Source organism: Oryctolagus cuniculus, chromosome 4 (genome assembly GCF_051225735.1).
Source record: "Oryctolagus cuniculus isolate XC-2025 breed Fujian yellow rabbit chromosome 4, ASM5122573v1, whole genome shotgun sequence".
In the NCBI taxonomy this organism is placed as follows: domain Eukaryota; kingdom Metazoa; phylum Chordata; class Mammalia; order Lagomorpha; family Leporidae; genus Oryctolagus; species Oryctolagus cuniculus.
The window spans coordinates 47,895,104-47,904,201 of NC_142870.1; the positions used below are offsets into that span (position 1 = coordinate 47,895,104).

General features: G+C 36.8%; 1 non-coding gene across 1 annotated transcript; it reads right to left on the reverse strand.

Moving 5' to 3' along the window:
• Nucleotides 1-7,239: 7,239 nt before the first annotated feature.
• On the reverse strand, nucleotides 7,240-7,376 carry LOC127483080 (small nucleolar RNA SNORA21). Its single transcript, XR_007909046.1, has one exon. It is a non-coding gene; the product is annotated as a small nucleolar RNA SNORA21 (small nucleolar RNA).
• Between the last annotated feature and the right edge of the window lie 1,722 nt (nucleotides 7,377-9,098).

The following is a 9,098-nucleotide window of genomic DNA, read 5'->3' on the forward strand; positions in this document are numbered from 1 at the left end:
AAAAAAAAAGGAAGAGAGAAAAGGAACACAGGGAGAGAGGAGGGAGAAAGGGAATATCATTATGTTCTTAGAACTGTATCTAAAAGGCAGAGTGAATCTGTCAAAAATGAATTAAAAATTAAAATTTAAAAAAATTAAAAATAAAAATGAATTTAAATCAGCTTATAAAAAATAAAAGTTTGTGGAGGAGCCAGTGTTATAGCTTAGCAGATAAAGCCACCACCTACAACATTGGTGTCCCATCTGAGCGTCAGTTCAAGTCCCAGCTGCTCCACTTCTGGTCCAGCTCCCTGCTAATGGTCTGAGAAAAGCAGAGGAGGATGGTCCAAGTGTTTGGGTCCCTGCACTCACTTGGGAAACCTAGAAGAAGCTCCTGACTCCTGACTTAGGCCTGTCACTGCCTTGGCTGTTTCAGCCATTTGGGAAGTGAACCAGGGATGGAAGATCTCTCTCTCTCTCTGTCTCTCTGTCTCTGTCTCTGTCTCTCTCTCTCTCTCTGTATGCTGCCATTTCAAATAAATAAAATAAATCTTAAAAAAAAAAGCTTGGGGAAAGCATTACAAAAAAGGAAGTGTAGATTTCAAACATTTTGCACCAACGTAAAATTACCTCTTAATTCTATTTTCATGAAAGTTTTAAGTACTCTCTTTTTTAAAAGGAATATTGATGTAGCAGAGCAGAGGATGGAATAGGCAGGGGAAAAGATAGGAGGCAGGGAAACAGAGGAAGTATTATATCCAATTATGCAATGATGACAATCTTAACTGTGGCAGAAGTTGAAGATAGGTAGTAGATCAAAATGATAAAAATAAAACCTGACGTGGGTGTAATATTAACAAAGAACACAGGGAAGAGTGCTGCTAAATCTCCCTGGGGATAGGGAGAGTTCAAAGGGAAAGTCACAGACTATTGGAAGCCTGGGAGACTGTGGCATTATCAAAGTGAATGGCATTATGGTGGTGGAGGAGCAAATGTGGTGAAGTAGCTCTGAAGTGAGAGATGTCATGTGTCACCTAGGATAATGGATTCATCAGAAAGGTGAAGCTGGCGGGTGGTAAAACAAATGTGAGTCAGAAATTCTTGGTTTCTGGAGGAAAAGGCCCCATGGACAAGAAGATAGTCTTGTGGAATTCTCTGACCCAAAGGGAAACTGAGGCATCATCATTGTGTGAAGGTCACCCTAAGGCTATAACACATTTGTTAATGAATTAGCGCTCAGCTGTCCCATCAGCCAAACTTCCAAGAGTTAGATTTGCTCAGAGTTCTCTCCAGAGTGGAGACGCAGGCTTGCACCTTCCTTCAGACGGGAGCCACAGAACATAAATTATTCATTTAAAAACAAGACTGAACATAGAGATTAGAAAGTAAGTCAAGTGGATGATTTAATTCAAGTCTTATGCCCCACCCCCGCAAAGGCAGTCTCTCAAGAATCACTAACAGAAAAATCTGCAAAATATCTTAAACTACTTCAGGAGGTAGCTGCCAGTGTAGGAGCTGAAAATGAGATTGCTGGGATAATCATGTCAAAAAGTAGGCTCCTGCAGAGAACCCACTGAGGCAAAAGCAAAACAGATGTGTTTGACAGGTTGGAAAATGGCAGCAAGAGAATGAAGCATTGAATTTGTAAATTTATAAAAATTCAACTGCCCCAAGGGTTTTCCTGAAGAGTTCTGAGTAAAGTAAAAGAATTTGTTAGGGAGGAAAATGTCATTGTATTTTAAGGACTTAAGGAAAGTACTTAAACAAATGAAATTATTTTAAAACCATAGACATCAGTTATCAACGATTTTCCCTGGTATCGGTTAGTCTGCTAACTGGGAAGACAGAAATGTTAACAGAGCCCATATGACCAAAACAAAAAGCTTAAATGTTACAGGACAGAAAGTTGATATGTATTAAGTAGCTGCTATGATGTGAACACTTTTTTAGATGATTTACATATGTTAGTGCATTTAAACTTCATAAAAGTCTTATGATATCGAAATCGTCCACCCTATAACAGAAAGAAGATGACTGAAACTGATACAGGTTAAGTAAATGTATTTATTTTGATAGCTCTCTTGTTTCAGAAGAAATTGTAAGGGCACAAGAATGATTAAAGACAATGTGGTGAAGGTAACAACTTTCAAGGGGTGAGGCAAATGCTAAATGAAATAAAATAGATCAAAGATTACATAAAACTACACTCATTAATCTAAAAATTGGCTTAACTGAACACATCTCTGCGATACTTAATGATGAAGAAATATGATGATTCTCATTTTATGATTCTAATACCCCCAAGATAATTATTTCTCAGAATTTCTGGAAAGATTGTATTAACCATAGTAAATCTCCCAATCCTTTGTTCATAAAGTTCTCACGGGGATCCTGGATTTGGCAAGAAATCCAAAGCAGTGCTTTAGCTATGGCTACTACTCAATAGTGCTCTTACAGCAAGTTGTGTTTGTAATCAGCAGCAACATTTGCAAAGAAGCACATGGTTGAGGGGTCCAACATTGTGCCATAGCGGATTAAGCTGCTGCCTGCAATGCTAGCATCCCATATGGGCACCAGTTCGAGTTCCAGCTGCTCCATTTCCAATCCAGCTCCCAGCTCATGCACCTAGCAAAACAATAGAAGATGACCCAAACACTCCAATCTCTGCCACCCGTGGGGAGCATGGGCGGAATTCCAAGCTCCTCACTTTCACATGGCCCAGTCTGAGCTATTGCAGTCATTTGGGAAAGTGAATCATCAAATGGAAGATCTCTCTCTCTCTCTCTCTCTCTCACTCTCTCTAACTCTGCCTTTAAAATAAATAAATCACTTTTAAAAATTAAAAAAGAAGAGTATCACTGAGTATTTGGTAAATGGGAAATTATATTTGGGTGTAAGACAATACAAATTCTGTCAGGACAATAAAGAAAATATTAAGGGAAAATCCCTTTGTGTTAAGTTTAGGAGACATTTGCTTCTGACCCTTCTATGAAGAATAAATGATGTAATATGACTCAGGAAAAATAAATAATATATAAGCAATATGTATCACCATGCATATACTAGAGAAGAGAGAGAGAGGGGGTTTCCTCATTTATTTTATGGGATTGTGTGTCAAAGGTAAGTGTTTAAAAAATCCTCCTCTAGAATTATGGAAGAAGGATCTTAGAATGACTATGTTAGAAATGCTAGATGAGGGATACCAGAAATGAAAGAGCTTACAAGGATAAAGTTGAGGGCATAGGGGAATTGAGCAAACTTAAGGTCTGTAGTGAGTGGGAAGTTGTGCCTCTACTTGCTTATACCAAGATTTATCAAATAGTTGCCTTCAGAGATTTCACAATGACGATAAAATAGGATCAAGATACCTCAGTCTATCATCAATGTCTAGGGTACATTCTAAATGTACTAAATATACAAAGAAATAAAAAATAAATCAGAATTTAAAAACAGTATTAACATCTTTATACATGGTTAAGCATTATTTGAAATAATCCAAGTCAAAGAAGAAATCACAAAGAAAATTAGATTTTTAACTGAACAATAATATCAATAAAATATATCAGAAATGGTAGACAGCCACTAAAGTGGGGCTTAGATGAACAATTATAACTTAAAATCTTTTTTAAATGATATATTTATTTATTTGAAAGACAGAGGGTGGGAGAGACAGGGTGAGAGATTTCTACCTAATAGTTTACTCCTCCAATTCCTACAACAGCCCAGGCTGTTGTCAAGATGCAGGAACTACATTCGGGATCTCCCATTCACAGGTTCATTCATAGGAAGCTGGACCAGAATCTGAGCAGGCAGGACTCTCATATGGGATGCTCACATCGCAAGCACCACAATTTACAATTCTATATTCAGAAAGAAAAAACTCTTGGTCAATATCCTAGTCTCCCAAATCAAGTGGTTTACAAAAAAAAAAATAAAATTAGATCCAAAGTAAGTAGAAGAAAGGTTATTAAAAGCTAATAGAAAAAGAATGAAACTGAAAACAAATAAGAAAATAAATCAATCACAAATTGATTCTTTAAAAAGAGTAACTAGGCCGGCGTCGCAGCTCACTAGGCTAATCCTCCACCTAGCGGCGCCGGCACACCAGGTTCTAGTCCCGGTCGGGACACCGGATGCTGTCCCGGTTGCCCACCTTCCAGGCCAGCTCTCTGCTGTGGCCCGGGAGTGCAGTGGAGGATGGCCCAAGTGCTTGGGCCCTGCACCCCATGGGAGACCAGGAGAAGTACCTGGCTCCTGCCATCGGATCAGCGCGGTGCACCGGCCGCAGCGCACCGGCCACGGCAGCCACTGGAGGGCGAACCAATGGCAAAAAGGAAGACCTTTTTCTCTGTCTCTCTCTCTCACTATCCACTCTGCCTTGCCAAAAAAAAAAAAAAAAAAAAAAAAGTAACTAGGGGCTGGTGCTGTGTCCTAGCGGGTAAGACTGCCGCCTGCAGTGCCGGCACCAGTTGGAGTCCAGGGTGCTCCACTTCCAATCCAGCTCTCTGCTATGGCCTGGGAAAGCAGTAGAAGATGGCTCAAGTCCTTGGGCCCCTGCACCAGTGTGGGAGACCCAGAAGAATTGCCTGGCTCTTGGCTTCAGATGGGCACAGCTCCAGCCATTGCAGCCAATTGGGCAGTGAACCAGCGGTTGGAAGACCTCTCTTTCAGCCTCTCCATCTCTCTCTCTGTAACTCTGACTTTCAAATAAATAAATAAATAAATAATCTTTAAATAAAAATAGTAACTAAATTGATAAGACTCTAGGTGGACTAAATAAGCAAAAATCCACAAATAATTGAAACTATCAAGAATAGCAGAGATGTCATAACCACGAATCTTTAAAAAGATATTAAAAGGAATTATTATTCAATTGTTCATTATAAATCAAATTAATTATATATATAATTATAATTAAAATGATTATATATTAAAAGGAATTATTTATGGGGCTAGCGCTGTGGCACAGCAGGTTAATGCCCTGGCCTGAAGTGCCAGCATCCCATATGGGCGCCGGTTCTAGTCCCAGATGCTCCTCTTCTGATCCAGCTTTCTGCTATGGCCTGGGAAAGCAGTAGAAGATGGCCCAAGTCCTTGGGCCCCTGCACCAGTGTGGGAGACCCGGAAGAAGCTCCTGGCTCCTGGCTTCGGATCGGCACAGCTCCAGCCTTTGCGGCCAATTGGGGAGTGAACCAGCGGATGGAAGAGCTCTCTGTCTCTGCCTCTCTCTGTAACTCTTTCAAATAAATAAAATAATAAATCTTTAAAAAATGAGTTATTTATATAATTATTTAAAATAGTTAAAAAGATATTAAAAGGAATTATTGTGTCAATAATTTCAACAATGTAGACGAAATGAGAATATACATCATAACTGCTTAAAAATCCTCCCTGATAAAAATGTTTATCAACATGTGTCTTTAGTGTATATTTTATCAAACACTTAATGAAAAACAAGCAAATCTTACACAAACTGTTGTTAAAAATCAAAATTAATCTTTCAATGACCTTTTTGAAATAACTTCTACCCTTTCTGTAATTTGACAAAATACTGGAAAGTAAAAAATTACCACAAATATGGATTTGGTGTGTGTGTGTGTGTGCGTGTTTGTGTGTAGAGAAGATTTCACAACACAAAAATTTAGCAATGATTAAAGTGATCAAAGTGGTAATTAATACTATAAGCCTCAATTGTAATAATGTTATAAAAATTTTAAAGTCCTTTAGCTTACATAACAGAAACATAAAATATTGATTTAATCAAAAAGAACATACTATCTTACATTCATTCTTAAACAAAATTATAAAAAGGCAAAAGAAAGCAAATCTGCTGGTGCTGTCGTATGTTGGATTAAGCTGTAGTGTGGTAGGTTAACCTGTAGTGTGGTAGGTTAAGCCTCTGCCTGGGATTCCAGTTTCCAATATGAACTCCATCTCAAGTCCCTGCTGCTCCTCTTCTGATCCAGTTCTCTGCTAAGGGCTGGGAAAGCAGTAGGAGATGGACCAAGTGCTTGGTCCCTTGCACCCACGTGGGAGACCCGGAGGAAACTCCTGGCTCCTGGCTTCAGATCTGCGCTGGCCGTTGAGGCCATTTGGGGAATGATCCTATGGATGGAAGACATCTCTGTCTCTACTTCTCTCTCTCTGTAACTCTGCTTCTCAAGTAAATAAATAGATCTTTAAAAAAGGAAGCAAATCAAAGCATGAACTTTTTTTCTCCAAATCTCCAAATCCTGATTTGAATCACTTAATTTAAAACAATATTAGATCTATGTAGAGATTATTGTTGAATACAAAAAATGATAAAACCAATCCTTAATATTTATCTATAATGATATGTGCTGTACAACAGATACCTGATAAAGTTACTGAAAGAATAAGGCATATTAGAATGTTTTCATGGTTAGCTTTATAATATTGTACATTTAAAAATTTTACAAATGACAATAAATTACCTTGATTAGCTTTATATCCTTGAATAAAAGATATGTTAAAATATATACACACAAACACAAAATATGTATATATAAATCAGTAGATATATGCTTTGTTTACTATGCCTTAATTGCTCTTGAGTTGAAATATATTATTAATGTATATATATAACAGAAATTAAATGTATTTTGATTAAAATGTTTACTATTAACCAACATGATTTTTTCTGGTGTTTCTATGCCTTCTACGTAAAATGCAGAAATAATATAATTATAAACTTAAATAAATATAGCTTTAAATAATAATAATCTTTTTAATAGCAATTATGCATGAAGCATAGAAGGGAATCTCTGAGTCAGTATTAATCCCATTCGAATGTGAGTTCTACCATCCTCTCCCTGCTCTCGTTCTCTCTCTCTCTCTCTCTCCCCCTCACACACACACATACACACACATATACACAGTATGAAGACAGGTTTTTTTATTTTATTTTCCTCAGGAGTTTCTTCAGTGTCCAGTAGTTTCTGAAACACAAAAATTTGGGTTGTTTTTAAAATGGAAAAGTAACAGACTCTATACATGCCATCAGAATTGTGACAGTGTTGGAAAAGGGTCAGTGCTGTTCATGCAGATGAAACTTACATGGGGATTAGATAAAGGGAATTCTGAGAATCCCTTACATGAGGTTCCTTCTATTGTATTCACTTAAGAGTACTGAAAACAATAAATAACATAAATAGGTTACTAATGGTTGAGCATGGTTCAGAGGGAAGATATTTAAAAGTCAAGAAGATAAAGTTAAAAAGGAATAGGATTTTTTTTTCATCTTGTCACATCACTGATTGAAGCAAAACAATACAACGTGCTACCACTGCATCCAAAAGCTGTGTTTTTGCTCTGCCCCTTCTTGACAGCTTGATGGATCATAAGCAAAAAGGGCCACTGAGTATTGTTAAAAGGGAGAAGGACTAGGATTTTATTTGGTTGAATACAACCATGTTTTTCCCAAGACAATGGCATTCTAGTTTATTGCTGTACTTCTCACATTTGGGACTTCTAAGTTTGTTACAAAAGAGTTTCTTTGGGCATAGGAATTTGGCACTGCAATTAGGGCATCATTCGAGTGCTCTGGTTTAAGTCTTAGCTCCACTATCAATTCTGCTTTCCTGACAGTGTGCATCCTGAGAGGAAGCAGATGATGGCTCGAGTAATTGAGGCCCTACAGCCCACATGGGAGACCTGCATTGAGTTCCTGGATCCAGGACATTTGGGAGTGAATCAACAGATGAGAGGATTTCTCTGACTCTCAAAAGTAAATAAATTAATAAATAAATGCAGAATTTCTGTTAAGAAAAGAAAGGACTTTTCTGTTTATGAAAACATTACACCTAACTTCATGAAATGCATGAAGTTTGTATACCTTAAATAAAAGGTCCCTCAGGGTAAAAAAAGAGAAAGCATTACAAATTCTATTAAGCACGTCCAAAAAGTTTGCTAATAGACACATTAGAAGTTTCTAATGTGCTAATTGCTAATGATAGCAATGTTCTACAGTACCCAAAAGGGCATTATGGGATTACATGTAGATTCTAAGCACTTGAAAGGTAGCTAGTATATATATATGGAAATAAAAATATTTATTTTATTTTTATTAAATTTAAAATTTCATGTGTGGCTAGTGGCTAACAAATTAGAAAAAGTAGTTTTAGATGATCAAATGGGGCTAATCTGTTTTATTTTCACAACAGCAAAGGCAATACTATCATAAGGCAGATTCTGAAACATTTCTTCAGACCACTAAATCAATGAAAGTTTAGTCTCTGAAATGATTCTAGACTCTAAAATAAAGTGAAATGAAAAAATGAAATGTAGCACCATTTTGGAAATATACAATAAAAAGGCAGAAGGGACTGGTGGATTTTATGTCTAGATGATATGTAAAGAGAATAAATATTCTTGTCATAAAATATATTTTGTCAATGGGATGAGTGTTTGACAAAATATTGAACACAATGGAATTCGGCCAAACTCTTTATGAGGCCAGCATTACTTTGATACCAAAACCAAAGACATGGCATGAAAAGAAAACTACAGATCTACATCCTTAATGAACACAGATGCAATGATTCTCAACAAAATACTAACAAATCGAATCAGAAACCACATCAAAAAGATCATACATCACAATCAAATGGAATTTGCCCCAGAAATGCTAGGCTGGTTCAACATTCGCAAATCAATAAATGTCATAAATCACATCTATAGAAAGAAGTACAAAAACCATATGTTCATCACAATAGATGCAGAGAAACTATTTGATAAGATTCAACACCCCTTCATGATAAAAACTCTACACAAATTTTGTATAGAAGGAACGTTCCTCAAAATTATAAAGGCTATATATTACAAACCAACAGCCAATGTCATACTAATAGGAAAATGATGCCCACTTTCTCCATTCTAGTTCATTATAGTACTGAAAGTTTTAGCAACAGCAACTAGAGAGGAGAAAGAAATAAAAGGCATTAAAATTGAAAAGAGGGAGTCAAACTATTCATGTTTGCAGATGACAGGATGTTGTACATGGAAAAACATAAACACCCCACCAAAAAGTATTAGAATTTGTAAATCAATTCAGTAAAGTTGTAGGTTACAAAATAAACATATAAAAAACAGTAGCTTTT